The sequence below is a fragment of the Microtus oregoni genome, unplaced genomic scaffold (genome assembly GCF_018167655.1).
Source record: "Microtus oregoni isolate MIOR12 unplaced genomic scaffold, Mior012 000009F_ref0000495, whole genome shotgun sequence".
NCBI classification, from domain to species: Eukaryota; Metazoa; Chordata; class Mammalia; order Rodentia; family Cricetidae; genus Microtus; species Microtus oregoni.
The window spans coordinates 20,458,153-20,476,084 of record NW_024543068.1 but is presented as its reverse complement, the minus strand read 5'-3'; the positions used below and the strand labels follow the sequence as shown (position 1 = coordinate 20,476,084).

Sequence of the window (17,932 nt, the reverse complement as noted above, 5' to 3'; positions counted from 1 at the left end):
AAGACCTGACATGCAGGAGATCTGATAAGCAATCCCCTGAAAGGGTCGTTTGGCCCCTAAAGGGGTCGTGACCCACAGGTTGAAAACCACTGATCTAAAGGAACAATATCCAGTGCCCTGGGAAAGGGCACTTTTGTAACCCACTAGAAAGGGAGCCTTGTGGTTCGCTATCACCTGGCCATTTTCCATTAATCTAACTCTGTATACCAGCACCATTTATGAGACACCACCAGCAAGCAGCTGAACAAGGTTACACATATCTGTAACCCCAGTACCCAGAAGGCAAAGGAAGAAGATTGTGAGTTTGAGAGCCCCCCCACCACCACCACAGTCTACATAATGAGATCTCCTCTCAAGCCACAAACAAAATTGACTAGTCAATATAAAACTTAGATCAATTAGCAGGGCAGTGATGGCACATGCCTTTAATTCCAGCACTCAGGAGGCAGCGGCAGGTGATCTCTGTGAGTTTGAGGCCAGCCTGGTATACACAGCGAGTTCCAGGACAGGCTCCAAAACTACAGAGAAACCCTGTCTTGAAAAACAAAACAAAATAAACAAACAAACAAAAAAACCAACTTAGATCAATTACAAAAATTGTAAAGTGTCGGGCGGTGGTGGCGCACGCCTTTAATCCCAGCACTCGGGAGACAGAGGCAGGCGGATCTCTATGAGTTCGAGGCCAGCCTGGTCTACAAGAGCTAGTTCCAGGACAGGCACCAAAAAAACTACAGAGAAACCCTGTCTCGAAAATCAAAAAAAAAAAAAAAAAAAAAAAAAAAAAAAAAAAAAAAAAAAAAATTTGTAAAGTAAAAATAAAACAAGCAATTGTTTGGAAGTCACAAATGGAACTTCTGCTTCAGAAAGCATGACCCAGGACTGCAATTCCTACTTTAGTTCCTTCTCTACAGAGTTTCTCAGCAGCTAGGTACTACTGTATCAGCAATGGAGAAGCTGAGGCAGAAGGATCACAAATTCAAGACCAGCCTAGGCCGCATAATGAGTCTTAAAGAAACAAATGCTTGCCACCGAGACTGACAACCTGAGTCCAGTCCCCAGGACCCACCATGGTGGAAAGGAAGAACTAATTCCCAAAAGTTGTTCTCTGATCTCCCCACTGGAAGTCCAAAATAATAGACTTGTGTATGTTTGATAAAATGTATCACCGTAGAGGGTTCTGGTGGCACAGGCCAGTAGGATTTGCTGAAGGAAGCAGAGGCAGGAGGATCTGGAGTTCGAGGCCAGCCTGGACTACACTTGAAAAAAAAAAATGAATCACCATCTCAATGTCTTTTTTTTTTTTTTTTTTTTTGGTTTTTCGAGACAGGGTTTCTCTGTGGCTTTGGAGCCTGTCCTGGAACTAGCTCTTGTAAACCAGGCTGGTCTTGAACTCACAGAGATCCGCCTGCCTCTGCCTCCCGAGTGCTGGGATTAAAGGCGTGCGCCACCACCGCCCGGCCCTTTTTTTTGTTTATTATGTATACAACATTCCTGCAATGTATGTTTGTATGCCAGAAGAGGGCACCAGATCTCATTATAGATGGTTGTGAGCCACCATGTGGTTGCTGGGAATTGAACTCAGGACCTCTGGAAGAGCAATCAGTGCTCTTAACCTCTGAGCCATCTCTCCAGCCCCCACAATGTCTTTTTATTTTGACATTTGCTCAGACCCAAAACAATTGCATCATTCTTGATTTATTCTTTTCTTTCTTACCCTTCCTATCCAAATCCCATCGGCCCTACCTTCCAAATACACCCAGAATCCAACAACACAGTACCACCTCCCTCACCCCAATGCAGGCATTTTCATTGAGTTCCCTGCTTCCACCCTTGTCCCCCACAACCAGTCCTCTGGACGCCAGATAGAACCTCTTGAAATACGAACCTGAACAGGTCATTTTTCTGTCCAAAACGTCCAGTGACTTCTTATCTTCCTTGGCCTAAGCTAAAACCTGAATCTCCACTCCCAAATACCCCCATGACCTCCTTTTCCTTCATCTGGATCTCTGCTGAGATGAAACCTTATCACCACCCCACCCAACAGAACCTTTTCTCCCTCCCCCTCCTCTCTTTTGGTCTTTCAAGCAGGGTTTCTCTATGTAACCCTTGTGGTCCTGGATCTCTCCCTGTAGACCACACTGGCCTAGAACTCACAGAGATCCACCTGGCTCTGTCTCCCTGAGTTCTGGAATTAAAGGTGTGCGCCACCACCGTCCTTCAGGCTGCTTAATTTTCCCCACACCCGCTATTATGATCTTCCCTTGCGCTGCCTGGCGATGTGACGTAATACTTGTCTCTCCCAATGAGGATATGCACTCCACGACGTCAGACTTTTTTTCCCTCCCACATTCATTGAGGTATTCCCTGAGCCTAGAATCTGTTGATAAGTAAAAGAGAACTCACTAAATATTCTTTTGGAGGTTGAGGGAGGCACAAGCCAAAAGCAGCTGACATCACTGGGAAAAACAAGAGATTTCTGAGGTCCCAGATGAGACAGAAGTATAAAGATGCACAGCAAACTTGGGATAAAGGATTGGAAAAGTCAAAGCATCGACAAGCATAGAAACCCATCATTTTATTATCTGCGGAATCTGCTGGTAATCCATTAATTTGTGCTTGCCCCACCATTACAGAATACTCTGTAGGGCCATCCTTGAGGTTTTGTGGCTATGTTAGAATGTAAATGCTACCACCAGCTTCTCTATGCCTCTCTACAAAACCAATAAACTGAGATGGAAAGTTCTCCTGAAGGAAGAGAGAAATTTCTCTTGGCCACAAAGTCCAGAATATTCGGTAGGAAGGAATGAACCTAGACAAGCTCCAGCAAGGGAACCCGGGAACAGGGTGATAGAGAAGATCAGATGTCAACCACTGGGGACATTTCTAGCTCAGTCCCCCAACTCTAAAGGAAGGATAATGAGAAATTCTTGTGTGGTCATTTTAAGATAAAATGAAGTGATAACAAAGACATCCTAAAAGCTTAAGGGACTAAGCATTATCTGAGTGATCACTCTCCCTTGATTTAGGGTAAGTGCACCTTGTACCAGACTCTAATTCATTTCTCTTCCCTCTGTTAAAGAGCTTTGTCCCAACAAGGATCTGGTCAGCTCCCTCTGACACACATGTCTCCAGTTGAAAGCATACACTGATTTCAACACGAACGTCTGAAGTTCTTCAACAAAGCAACCCTAAACCATTATGTGGTCACACTCCAGCCACATGGAACTACTCATTCTGGATGTGACAATGCTCTACTGCCCATCTGTGTGGCACCACACACTTACAACCCTGCACCATGCCCTCCCCCAGGCTCCCTTTTCCTACAGCCCTTGGCACTTTCTAAAGCCTTCCTGAAAACCCCAACCTGAGTCAGATCTCCCTTTGCCTGGGAATACCATTTTCCCCCAGTCTACCGTGCCATCGCCTGTTGGCAGGTCCACCTCCTCCTAGTGAGTGGACCTCCCTCTGCCTCCTTACTGTGTCCTTGAGCATATAGACCAGGGCGAGGTACACAGTACCTGCCCTATTGCTCTCTTTCAATATCTCTCAATCGTTTTCTCAGGCCTTTCCTGAGAAGCCTCCATGACTTCTGACTCAAGGTTGGGAAAGGTCTTGTCTTTGTGCCCCCTAAGGAAACAAGCAGGAAGGGAGGCTGATTCACCACTCTTAGCCAAGAGTCTTCTAGAAAGAGTCAAGAGCTGAGCGTGGGGACAGGATGAGGTCCCAGACCGCTCTCCCATCCTCATTAAGTTAAGACTTCAAATGCACCTTGCTTCATCTGAAAGGCTATGAATCCTCACATGAAACATGCCCATAGTTATGTCTGGTACAAAGAGAAAGACTTTCAACTTATTCATTTTCGAGACTACCCAAGCTTCTGCTTCTTTCCCAATAGTGAAAACTTCAGAACTGACGATAATTCAAAGCAATTATTGTTCTTTGACTGTCAAGGTGCCCTGTTCCTCTTTTCATAAATATCCTGCAGGATCCCGGGCCAATTCAGTGCAGAGTCTTTTCTTCTAGGCCCATTCCTACTCATTTGCTACATTTACAGCATTCAAATGAAAGAAAGGGAACCTGCTTTTGTCCCACTGTTAACATGATATATGTCTGAGTTTTAATTGCCCTTTAATTATACCCTCAGCCAGGTCTGCACCAATATAATGGAAATAAAACATTATAGAAAAGCCTGGGAGGGCCTTGCTGAGGCAGCAAGAAGACACCATTGTAATATTTCCTGCAACCAAAAGGGAAGAATGAAATGAGAGGTGGTCTGGGGATGTCAGAAGCCAGCCAAACAATTCACTGAGAAAGCATTCTGTCTGTGACTGCACTTCAGCCTTTCAACTCGGGGAGCTGCAAGGCTGGTGATCCCCTGGCGATTTGTTGCTCAGCTAAGGTTGCCTGAAAACGGGAAAACTCAGATTGCTCGGCTGTGAATTAAATAAGCTGAGCAACCAAAGGAAACATGCTATGAAATTTTCTAAATATTTACCACAGGGAGTTGACTATTCAGTGAGAGGAGCCAGATCTGGCAGTGAAGGCCCCTGACTGCTTCCTCAATTCCCCTTTGATCTCCAACTCCACCTTTCAAGAGACCCACACCTCCTGGGTCTGTCAGCGGAGAGACAAGTGTCTGATGACCCCAACAAACACAGAGTTATGACCCAGGGCACAGGCCCAGTTATGACCCAGGGCACAGGCCCACGTAGGTGCTCTTCCTCCCATGTTCCTTCCCTGCAACAGAGTAGCTCAAAACATCTGTCCCTAAAGACCAAAAGTCCAAACTGCTCTATAGACGAAACATCCACACACAAGTATCCTCGTCCATATTTTTGTCTTACCACATCTGCCTGCGTGGCTTCAGAGTCCAGTATCCATGGACTTCCCTGCCATGCATCATTATAAAATCAAATTTCTCATAAGCCCACATAACAGCTATTTTCATTCCTGATGCTCCCAACTCAATTGATAAGTGTTACTCTGAAGAAAGCATCATAGACAATGAACAAATGTATCTGATAATACTCCACACTTCCCACTAGTCATGTTTTCTGTCTTTCATGTCTTGAGTAGGGTTTGATTTTGGACACAGTTTGAAACATTGTTTCTTGATTTTGAAACAATATTCTTCAAGAGCAATTCAGAGATTAGGTTAGATTAAAATAGGTATCTGAGTACTGGAGAGATGACCCAGCAGTTAAGAGTGTGTACTGCTCTTGCAAAGGACACAGGTTCTGTTCCCAGCACACACAAAGAGTCTAACTCCGGTTCCAGATCATCCAGTGCTCTCTTCCGGCCCCACACAGTACTAGGCACACATGTGGTACACATATATACATTTAGGCTAAATATTCACATGCATGAAAAACAAAAAAAAATTTAACAAACAAACAAAAAGCCAAACAGGTACCTAACAATCCCTACAGTTCTTTCTCATCCTCCAGAAATGCTACATACTAATATTTGCCTTGAGTGTATATTGCCTGTAGGTAATGGAGTGTCCATACCTTTTTGTGGGATGTATATATATATATATATATATATATATATATATATATATAGAGAGAGAGAGAGAGAGAGAGAGAGAGAGAGTGTGTTAACAAGCAATGGGGAAATTAGGGAACAGTTTAGCATTTAATTATCACAAACATATTCTCCTTTTCCTACCCCAGTGCCTTTTCATTTTCTTTCCTGGTTTGAATCTCACTAAGCTGTAAGTATTGGATATTAAAATGTTCTTGCTCATCTCCCCCAAAGGAATGAAACCTCAGTGGTGTTAATGGACAGAACTATAGGAAACAAACCTCATTTGCCATGGGAGAGAAGGAACTACAGGGAAGAAATGGGTTAGAATGACAGAAAGGAAGGAAGGAATACAAATGACAAGGCCAACGGCAGCTAGGTCTGGTCTTTAGGCAAGCAATCACATAAACAGAAGGCTAGAGTCAGTGACCTCCAAGGTCCCTCCCAACCCCATCCCTGTCTGCCTCATGAATTTTTTATAGTCATCCCCAGACCTACCACACTGGCCCTGTGCATCATCAAACCCTTCTGGCCACTTCCAGGACTGAAAGGAAAGTCTGTTTAGTTTTTTTGTTTTTTAAATATGTGTCTGACTATTGCCAAAATCATAATTCTGTCCTTGAAACAATGACCTAAAAATAATAGGCCAGGCTAAAAAAACTTTGAGCAAATAAATGCTCAATTCTGTCTTGAGGCAATGTATTTTAAATTTCTCTGATATAAGCACAGTTATGGCTTGAGATTCAAGGAACAAAGAATGTGACACTTAACGGAAAATGCTACAGCCAATCTTCCCAGGCTATTCCACATCCCCTGCAGAGTGTCTAATCTGAAAAAGACCACAGAGCCAGCAATGGAGCCTGAATCCTGGCCTCACCCCTTCTTTCATTATCTATGTGACACCAACAAGTTATTAAATTCCCTGAACCTATTTCCTCACTTTAAGAAAATGTATTATTATGGTATGTATACATGTGTGCATGGACACTTGTAGAGGCTGGAGGACAACTTTGTGGGGACCATCACAAGGCTTGTAGAGCAAGCACCTCTACCCACTGAGCCGTCTCACCAGACCTGTCTCTTCTCTTTTAAAACAGGATAGTGAGTGACCTTGCAAAATTAACAATTAATACAACGATATAAAAAAAATCTCTGGTCATTCATTCCTTCTCTCATTTGGTCAAAGACTAACTGAGAATCCACTACTAGCCAGCCACAAATACATAAAAGATAGACAAAATGAAAGTTATTATTCTTTCTATTTACTGAAAACCTATTTCCCAAAACCATGGCAGACTGACTTTACTTCAAACCTTTTGCTCACACCTAGTTTGCCTGAAATAGTCATGTTTATTTTGTCGAATGTGATCGCAGGTGGGAGTCAGCCTCCGGTTATGCCTTCACCCCCAAGCTAACAATCCAATAGGCGTTGTTTCTACTAAGGGACACCTTCAGAACACTTGGAAGAAACAATGACTGGAGCAAACGGTGGTATCCCAGCTCTCCACTGGGCAAGTCACTGGGGAAAACTTGATATGCCTATGCGACAAGGCCCAGCCTGAATGCCTGGAAGGTTTTGGGTGCTTTCAATTCCATGAGTGGACTCTGTGTCTCCCGAGAACTCAAGATTAACAGGGCTGGCTCGTTCCCAGCCACTGCTATGGGGCCACTGATAAACCGGGGCGCAACGGCAAAGGGGTCCATCTCCTTCCAACTGTGCTTTACACTAGAATTTGAAAACACTTTGAATAAACGGCTGGCCTTTAGAGTCAGTTCATTTCAAGGTCGGTGGGCTCTTCTGAGTTTACTCTTCCTTTTGTCAACTAGTTCCCCAGCCTCTGGGGGTGCGGAGCATCCAGCCAGCACATACATTAAGCAACATTTTGCACTTGTAAGAGTTTCCCAGGGCTCATTGGAAAAGCATGTAAGTCTGATCCTGAAATAGGAAATGACTACCCCGGGTCATAGTCATAGAACAGTTAATAAGGGAATTCCAGAATAAAATTCTGAGCGATCTGTGCAGCTAAGGGGAGCCTAGGAGAACAGCTTAAATAATGTGCCTCTTTTTTTTTTTTTAACCCCCTCTGAAGACTCCTCTCATTCTGGAGCTGTCTGAATAACCTCCCTTGGAAACCGAACTATATACATCCTGATTGCCACAGGCAGAGGTTTTGCGTGGCTGCCTCCTAGCCTGGAGGTGACAGCCATATCCTGTCCCCCTGAAGTTCTCAGCAAAAGACACCGTCACTATATAATCCCATCCCACCGCGCCGGATGCATCTAAAAAAGTGGCTTCTTTCCATGTTTCTTCAGTGAGTTAAGGGTGTTATTAACTCCTAGCACCTCTAATTGCTCACGGAAAACAGTGGTTTGGATATTAATAGGCTATAAATCAAGGCCCTACCTAAGGCTTGTTGTCACGGAAACTGTACTCAAGCCTCGCAGCTATTATCCCTTTGGGAAGTCTGGGTAAGTTGGTGGGATTTGAGGGTTGTGTTAAAGCTCTTATTTCTTCCACTCTCTGCTATTTCTTCGAGCCAAGTTGTTGGAACTGGCACAAAGGGTACGAGTGGGCAGTAGACGCTTGGAGAATAGGCGCTCAAAGGGAATGGGATGGGTAGGGGGGTCCTTGAAGTATAGTTCTCGGACACTTGATCTTTCCCTTCTCGGTCTACACAGGGCCCCCTGCACGTCCCGCCCGACGTCCAAGGCTCGGCCTCCTCTGCTGCCCTGAACTGTCCTCCCAGCCTTGGCGCTGGGCAGCCGAGAGCGAGCTAGCCAAGTTCCAGAAGAGGATCCGACACGCCCGGAGGTTGAGAAGCCAACGGAAGGCACAGGCGCGGGCAGTCGTCGGACCAGTGATAGGCACCCCCCGCCCCCATGTTCCCAGGCGAGGGTCCTGGGGGAGGCGGCCAAGAACACACGCACACCCCAAACCCACTCCTAGAGCCCGAGGGTAACACTCTACTAGCCGGCTTCCCAAAGCTAGCGCCGCCCCGCTCGCCCAGCGCCTGCGAAGCCCACGCGGGTTCCCGCGTCCCGGGGTGACGACTGCCGCAGCCGCCAGGGCCTCCCGGGCTCCGCACCCCTCCCGCTCCACGCTTGGCACCCGGGGCCAGGCCCCCACAGGGCCGGCGCGTCACCCGCCTCCTGGGCTCCGTGCTCCCCTGAGCTGGCTCCGAGGCACCCAGCTCCCTCCCGCCGCGCGGCCCTCGGGGACTCACCTGCGGTGGGGCTGAGGCGGCGGCCACCCCGAGCCCGGGGGCGGCGGCGCAGGGGGAGGAGGGCAGCACGGGGCTCCTGGCACAGTGGCCACCGGGCGCCTGGTGCTGCGGAGCCGCGGACCCGCCCAGAGATATAAATAACATTATCTGAGGAGGGACATTCCTGCCGGGGGACATCGCTGCTGCCGGGACCAGATAGTCCCGCGGCGGGGGCGGGGAGGCGGGGCCGCAGCCTCCCGCAGCGCCAGGCCCGCCTTCCCCACCCACTCCTGCACCTGCCAATCAGCCTGCGCGCCCGGGGGCACCTGCCCAGCCGCTAGCGCCGCCGCCGCCGGGACCAGGGGCGCCCCAGTTCTTGCTCACCTCCCCTGATCCTGCACACCCCGAGCCCCTAACCTAAGGAAAAGGGTTCGGCTCTGCAGCTCGGGCCTAATTCACGTGCCCGGAGCGGCAAGCCTGGCGGCGAAAAGGAGTCCTCCCAGCCTTTCCCGCCCTGCTTCCCCGCAGACTATGATCTGGTTTTGAAAATATATCGAAAGACCCGTTTAGGCCGTAGAGTAGGTGAGGAGGGCTTCCGCGCTGTTTGCGCCACTCCTGAGATCGGTTGGAAGGGACAGATTGTTCCCGTGGGCCGGTTACGTTAGAAAGCGCGCTCCCGGCCGGCTACAACCCGCTGGTAGTAGGAGCAGACGCTGGGAGCGCAGGGGGTGGGCACTGGGCCGAGGCCCCCGCCCCCAGCCTGCGGGCTGGAGGCCGCGGTTCCAGCTTTCAAGCCTAGTACTGTCCAGGAGAACTGGGCTATGCAGGTTGGTGGTGCGCAGCCTGCAGTTGCACATTGCAGGGGCCGTAATCAACAGGCAAGCGGGCACACCAGCCCACCTGCACCTTCCGGTGAGCCCGGGTCTCTGGGCAGAGCTAGGCTTTCTAACCGCAAGCTTTGGTGGGGTGGGGTACAGTAGGCCAGAACCAAAGATGCCTAGAAAGAACCTTAAGGGAGACTGACACAGACAAGCATGGGCGGCTTGCAGGGCAGGCTGTTTCCTTGACTTCTCAACAACACAAGGTCATTGCTCTGTAAGGTTTGCTGTGCGCCTTGCTGTGCCTCTCATCATATTTATTTTTCCACACACTGTGCCTGGGATGATCTCTCACGGACCATCAACCCAGGCAATCACAGGTGTAATGGAGACAGCAGTGATGATTTAAAAAAGCGTAGATGCAGAAGGGAGTTTTAACTTTTATGCTCCCAGGAATTCTTAAGAAGAAACAGCCTTATTCTTGACTTGTTTGCTTGGGTATATAATTACGCTGTTTTCTAGGATTCATCAGCAAAGGATTTCAACTTGCCAGATGTTCAAGCTTAGTTTGCCTATTAAAGGTACGCAAAGATATTTCACTGCCTGCTGCAGTCCCACTTTTTGAGAGTAGGTATTTTGGACAGTTAGAAATACTAAATAGGACAAAATCCACAGGTATTACAAAGCCACAGGACTCCACTCTCCTGTTGCCCGAGTCCTTATTACGTACCAGTTTCCCTAATGGCAGAGATATTACAAGGAAGATGACGTAAGGGACCTAGTCACCCGAGAGGTTAGCAGTGATTTCCCTCCCGGTTCCCCCCAGCTGGATGACATCTAGCATACTTGGTAGGGAGCTGGGGCTGTAGCTCTTCAGTAAAGCCCATGTTTAGCACTCCAAAGGCCCTGGGACTCCACAGCATCCCAAATAATTTGCTTTGCTTGTTACTGACTTAAAAACTGTCTTTTTAAAAACCAAATTCTGGCAAAAACAAAAAACAAATACAGGCCACCTTCAAAAGCTGAGACTTGCATATCACGAGTAGAAATCCTATGATCTGTTTTTGAAAGGAAAAAAGGGAAATTATGCATTTGTATTTTTTAAACCCTGTGTGACTAAACTTATTAAATAAATCCATGAATCCCAGACTTTCAGCTTTGCTGCTACATAATTGTATATTGCAGGAAACAGATAATTTTTAGCTACAGGTTTGTGGCTCAAAACTGAATGATTGCACATGCATTCAAATTTATAATTTTCAACCACAAGAAAAAAAAATAAGATCATGAAAGCTCCAAAGCAGCAGATGGATTGCCCTAAGATTTTACAAACCGGCGCGTCTACCGTGCCTATGTCCACTTTGCTGAATGATAAATAATTCAATGCAACCTCATTTGCTGCAGATCCTGTTATCCTGACAACATCCCCAAATGCATCCCAGCTAATAGAGTTACAGAGAAATGATAAATCAGAGCCCAGTGAGAAAGGAAGGTTAAGAGGTGCAGAGAAAAAGGGCATCGCCCCAAAAGGGATGGTGGAAAGGGAGGAAAGGAAACACTAATAGAATGGCTCACTATCAAGGTCACGCTTGAGAAAGAGAGCCTTCAGGGACCTTCTTCGAGGATTACAGAATGTCTTTGAGAATTATTCACATGGGAGAAAGATGGACACTCATCTTTATTGGTCAAGGGACTGTCCCTGCCCATGTTGACACCTTGTACCTCCTCCCAAGCTTCCCAGTTAATCAACAGCGTTGGAAGAGTTCTGGGACTGAAGGGAATGCCTGTACTTAAGACTGTAGTAGAAGCTGTCAGTCAAGGAGTGTGTGTGTGGGGGGGGGGGGGGGCTTCAGAGACAGAGTACCCTGATCTAGCTGAAAGCAGTAGGTGGGGCAGAGAGGATAAAAGTGACAAGTATGGACACTAGAGGCAGATAACTAGAGGGAAACTTCTGCTCTTCTCACCACCACTCATGCCTCTCTCTCTGAGTGCTTTGGGAGTTTCTTATAACATGTTTGGATCATATTCAATCCCCTCCCCAGCTCTTCTCAGATCCACCCCCCCTTTCCCTACCCACCCAACTTCATGTCCTCCCCTAACCCTTTAAGACTAATTTGTGCTGCCCAAATAGTCTACTTTTATTGAATCACAAAACCAAAGCTATTTAAATAAATCATTTTGAATTAATCATGAACAGATATATTAGAAAGGTACCAAAGGCAAATATCAAGCCAAATCTGATCCATTCAAATCCTCCGTAATAATGTCGAAGGAATGAAGAACTCGTGATTTCAACATGCACTTTCCACTAATCTGGATTTTCCTTTTCCTTTCTGGGATTGCCCAAGGCCTCCACATCCTTCACAGCTTGCAAAGATAAAGAAGCACCATTTAGAACCAAGAGAGGCTGGGGACTGGGGATGAACCCTTTGCCTCAGATGCCTCAATCAGAAATCCTGGTTGCCTGTGTAGTCTCCTGACCGCTCCGCCGTGTCATTCCCCTTCAGTTCTTCTTCCACACCACAGCCAAATTCTGCTCTAAGAAGGAAACCAGATCAAGGCATTGTTACTTTCAGGATATAGTTCCAAGCACTTAGCATGGTGCCTGACACATGAGACAAACTTAGTAAAAGATACGATGGGTGAATAAATGAACAAATCAAGAAACTAAAAGAGCTTGCAATCCTGGAGACCAACCAGAGAAGTAATTAAAAGCCTTCTCCCTGCGCTGCTTATATATGTGTTATATGTGATTTTTTTTTCATGATGTTCCCTTCCTATTTATGTCAAATAAGGTTACTTAAATGAATTCACATTCTTTGAGATGTAATTGACAATACTGCGGCTGAATTTTACTGGCGTCTCCCCCACCTCAGCACATCCACACCTAACTAACTCCTGTCTGTGGGTGAGAACAGGGGGAAATTAATTTAGGAGTCCTTGCATTCATGACTACCACCCAGCTCACTTATGGGTCTTTCCTCTTCTTGTATCTCCTGGATAGCAAGGTTAAATGAGCAGCCATGGTTCAGGTGACGTTTGTCTCTCGTTGCTCTACTCTCTCAGTACTGTCTCCAATCATAGCCCTCAGACGGTCACCCCTGCATCCCCATGCTCCAGCATGCCTAGGTCTTGAACGCACAGGTGTGTAGGTCAAAATGCATTACAAAGAAGGAGTTAATGGGGCTGGAGAGATGGCTCAGAGGTTAAGAGCATTGCATGCTCTTCCAGAGGTCCTGAGTTCAATTCCCAGCAACCACATGGTGGCTCATAACCATCTGGCCTGCAGGCATACACAGAGACAGAATATTGTATACATAATAAATAAATAAATATTTAAAAAAAAAGAAGGAGTTAATGTTCTGACATTGACTATCTCACGTACTTCACAGAGTAGATACTCTCTGTGCAGTTAATCAGGAGAACATGGTCCCAAAACCTGTTTTTCATCCTTCATTAATATTTATCAGACAGGAACTCAGACCGTAGGGAGAATTTATAATTTAAAAATTGACTTGGGGAGCTGGAGAGATGGCTCAGCAGGTAAGAGTCCATGTTGTTCTTGTAGAGGACCCAGACCTCCTTCCCCGTACCCACTCACTCCTCTTGTAGGGGATCCAATGCCTTCTTCTGAGCTCCGAGAGCACCAAGCATCAGTCATGTATAGTCATACATGCAGGCAAAACATTCATACACATAAAATAAGCAAATTTAAAGAATTTGCAATTGAGTTTATAATAAAGAATGATAGCCACCCTACTGTTCGAACAATTCAACTAACTAAACAATTTTCTGTGTGTGTGGTAATTGTTGCCAGCATAAATGGTCTTGTTAATTGTTTTGTTTGCAAGTAAGCAATTACCAAACTCACAGTATTTTTGTTTCATAATATTAACCAAGACCTTCGGGAAAATTTCAATAAAGTTTGGAAAGAATCGGCCATAAAAAGCTCCATTACCTCTGCAAATTAATTTCACTTTCTATTCTGTGGGTTATTTCTACAGCTGCTCAGCTTCTGTCTGAGTACTTCCTCAATGTTTTGAAGTCTGTAAGAAACTACAATTCAGCTTAAATATGATGTATTTTATAAAATACGTGCAGGATATAGTTGGTTCTTACCAGAACTCCTTATTTTTTTTTCTTTTTTTTTCTTTGGCAAGTTATTTGTTTATTTGTTTGTTTTTTTGTTTTTGTTTTACAAGACAGAGTCTCTCTGTGTAGCCCTGGCTGTCCTGGAACTCACTCTGTAGACCAGGCTAGCCTTGAGCGTATAGAAATCCACCTACCTCCCCAGTGCTAAGATTAAAGGCATTCACTGCCACCACCTGGTGGAGAGGTTCATTTTTTAAAAGTTATCATTTTCCTTCTCAAATGTTTTTATTTGTTTTCAGTAAATAAATTGTTTTGTGTGTTTTTAAAGTTATATATATATAACTTATAGATTAATAATTATAAAAGTTATAGATACAAAACATGGAGTTTAGATAATACAAAAATGTATAAAGAATATAAGAAAACACCATTTCCTAGAATTAAGAAGAGCTGGCTTTCATAGGTATGTTATTTCAACACCAGTTACTATTATTATTTTTACTGTTGGGTCAAGAATCTTAGAATTTAAGTAATTTCCCAAAGACAACCGAACCCCAAATCTCATGCTTGTTAGAGTTATTTCTTCAGGAAGCGGCGATTCACTTTTTGTTTCTTTTATTCCTTTTCTTCTTTTTTTCTTTCTTCCTTTATTGATTTATTTTTATTCAGAGTTTTACTCTGTTGTCCAGACTGGCCAAGAATTCACAGCAATCCTCCTGCCTCAGCTCCCAACCTGCTAGGAGTATAGATGCTGAGTCACAATGGGACTTTGAGTCTTGTTGAAATATGGAGCGGCGGGCTGTGTCCCACCACCCAGCTAGCTTTACCCGAAATAATTACACGGAAACTGTACTCTTTTAAACACTGCCTGACCCATTAGTTTCAGTTTCTTATTGGCTAGCTTTTACATATTGATCTAACCCATTTCTATTAATCTGTGTAGCCCACGAGCTGGCTTACCAGGAATGATCTTAACCTGCGTCTGTCTGGAGTGGGAGAATCACGGCGACTCCCTGACTCAGCTTCTTTCTCCCAGCATTCCGTTCTGTTTACTCCGCCTACCTAAGGGTTGGCCTATCAAATGGGTCTAGGCAGTTTCTTTATTAATAAGAAATCACTCCCACATCAGAGTCTTAAGCAGGTTCTCATGATACTTAATTCAGAGGCTCCATATTATTGTCTCCTGCTTGAAGTCAATGGCTCATTCAAGAATTTAGCCCTAAATTATACCGAGCATGTGTACAGTAACAGCTCTGTGCTCCATACCCTCTTCCCACCACCATGGAAATGATCCAACTGTGTCTCATTTAGCACCCAGAGCTATGCCTTCCAGACAAATCAATTGAAAGCTGGGACCCTTCTCTTGGAATGTCTGGGAGGTTATAAATAAGCATTGGTATTCCATCACTAATCCAGTCCCTGCCTGTCTTCTTGACTGCCCTTTACCTCCACCACATACTGCCAGAAACCAGTAGACGTTTGCCTCATAGGACTTTAGGTGCTTGGGACATCTCCTGCTGGCATCCCAAAGATGATAATACTTTATTCCATAATTAAAAACAAACCCTTAGAGGCAAATGACCTTGGGAAGGAGTTCGCTTTTAAAATTCAACCTTTTGGGGCTGGAGAGATGGCTCAGAGGTTAAGAGCATTGCCTGCTCTTCCAAAGGTCCTGAGTTCAATTCCCAGCAACCACATGGTGGCTCACAACCATCTGTAATGAGGTCTGGTGCCCTCTTCTGACCTGCAGGCATATACACAGACAGAATATTGTATACATAATAAATAAATAAATATTTAAAAATAAATAAATAAAATAAAATTCAACCTTTTGGTATAGGAATAAGAAAGAAAACTCAGCAATACTTATCACTTAATAGCATTGTACAGTCAGTATCAGCAAAGGCTCAAAAGACAGGTAGATGGAGACTCAAACGGCTCCGCCTCCCCTTTAGTTCTCCATGTTTCATTTTCTCAGCCTCAAAACCAAGACATTGAACTACCTAGACTCTAAGGACTCTCCCGGCTTGACCAAGCTTTTAATATTTTACACCTATACTAAGAACTTATGAGATGTTTGTCAGTGAAATTGTTGAGAATAATGAAAAAGTGCAAGCAATGTTAATATTCTTCAAAATGGAATTTTTTTTAAAAATTGAGATCAAAATTGGTTAAAATGATGTTGAATACAGTATGTGGGAGTCCAGAACCTTGGAGTGGACACCTGTACTGGGCCCAGCATTCTCACCACCGGAGAGCTGAATCACAGCAAATCAGCTTTGACTGGTGGTAGGAAGCCTTGGAAGGACTAAATTAGTTAAGCTAAGCACCTAGCTGGCTGAGCATAAGATGTAGCCTGCAAATTGTTTTCTATGCCTCGCTTCCATTTCCCTGTACTTGCTGGCTAACAGCGTTGACTGAATTGTCAGAACCTTCCCTGGTCCTTAGAGCTGCCTGATTTGTGGCCCAATTTTGTTTGTTTCGCACCGGTGAACTCCACTGAAATTTAATTGGTCTACACGGTTCCCTTTTAAAACCAATTATGGGACATGTACGCACACAAAGAGATGTTAATTTAAGTGGGGGTGTAGTTTCATAATCACTAAAAAAGGGGAAATGTCATGATATGTTATTAACTTTTTAAAAAGGGCTCCAAGTGGGAGCTGGGGAGATGCCCCAGTGGTTAAGAATATTTGTTGCTCAGTCATGAGAATCGGAGTTTGGATACCAGCACCCATGAATCACAGCTCACACGTGCCTCTGATAACAGCTGTAAGGCTTTCAACACCCTCCCTGGCCTCTATGCATATGTGTATAATTGCATGCGTGCGCGCACACACAGAGATTCTGTCTGGGACATAGTTAAATATAGCTACTCCTGTAGCTGTCATTTAAAAACTTTGGCATGTGGTTGCAACACCCTGCAGGAGGTCTCTGTGTGGGATGAAAGGTCTGTGGCTAAGCGTCTAGTGTGCTCCGAGGGATGCTTCTGTGACTGACTTCAATTATTTGTTCTACAGTGTTTGCTCGCCACGAGCCCCATCATGCCTTTCGTATCTGAAGAAACACCTTCATTCATTTGGGGGCTCACCAGTTATACAGAGGTAGAGAAAGCACTTGTAGATGAAGCTATGCCTACAAGGACAATCCCTAAGATTCAGGCTCAGCCTCTCAGGAAGACTACACCGGCCCTGCATACTAAGCACTGATCATGGCAGGAAATAAAGCCAAGGCAGACTAAGTCAAAGACAGCTAGCTATTTATATAGGTAGTGTCTTTATTAGCTTACGATGTGTCTTAGCCTGCTCTCCGAAAGGCTTTTAAAGGAAAATGTGTACCTTTTATTGATGAGTAAAATCCTGAGCCGACTTTCTCAGCTGACTTATGTAATGTCTAACACTTAAGAATATGTCTTAAGTTTCTTCTCTATGTCTTGTAGTGTCTGGTAGGATGGAAGACAGTGATAGATGGGCACACAGAGAGATAATACCGGAGAGCTTAACAGCAACACCTCTATGCAGTTGCTTTTATTTATCCTAGGGTACTTAGCAAAGCCATGTTGCCATGACCACAGTGTGGCCACACATCCCCTTTGCCCATGCTGGTTTACCTCTGTTCCAGGGTAATCATTAAGCGTTTCCTTGCTCTCAGACGTGTGATATCATATTTAATGGCCTGTTCATCAGCTGCCACCCAGAGGCTCCCAAGGGAATTCTCGTATGTAGAAAGTGAGTTGACTTTAGTCATAAAAGAAACACTTGTGACAAAAAGACACTCAGTACACTGTGAAGATTACCTTACTAACTAGTTGCTATGTCCTATCAAGGACGATTTATCTCCATATAAATTTAAGTCAATTCTGCCCTCTACTGTCTTCTGACAGTATTATGACGCTGTTCACAGTGGCTGCCGCTTGACGTTTGGTTCTATGGCTGCTTAGAGTGATGGTCCCCAACCTATCCACAGCTGCAGTCGCTTTTTAGAGTCTCCAACAGCCAGTTAAATCAGTTAGATCAGAACCTCTGCTGGGAAGACCAGCATACCATGTATTTGGAAGCTGTCCACCTGGTCTTCTGTGTGCACTCATGGCTGAGAATGACTGCTTCAAAATGTCAGGTCAAATACTCTATAGTGGGTCGCTTAGCTCTTTTATTCTGCAGTTTAGATTATAATATACGCCTAATCATATCTAGCTAAACTTTGAAGGTTTGAGAAAAAAGTAAGACCATCAGGGCAAATCAAACCGCAGCTGGGAAACTGGCATTATTTTCCTCCCTAAGAGACGATGCTTTC

The 17,932-nt window shown here is 45.0% G+C and overlaps 1 protein-coding gene across 1 annotated transcript in view; it reads right to left on the bottom strand.

Annotated features, from left to right (window-relative positions):
• The window catches only part of Sptb (spectrin beta, erythrocytic), a 128,702-nt gene extending 119,727 nt beyond the window's left edge, over positions 1–8,975 (bottom strand). The window contains exon 1 of the mRNA XM_041658187.1: positions 8,751–8,975. The gene's annotated coding sequence lies outside the window, so the exon portion shown is untranslated. The remainder of the gene's footprint in view (positions 1–8,750) is intronic.
• Positions 8,976–17,932: the final 8,957 nt, after the last annotated feature.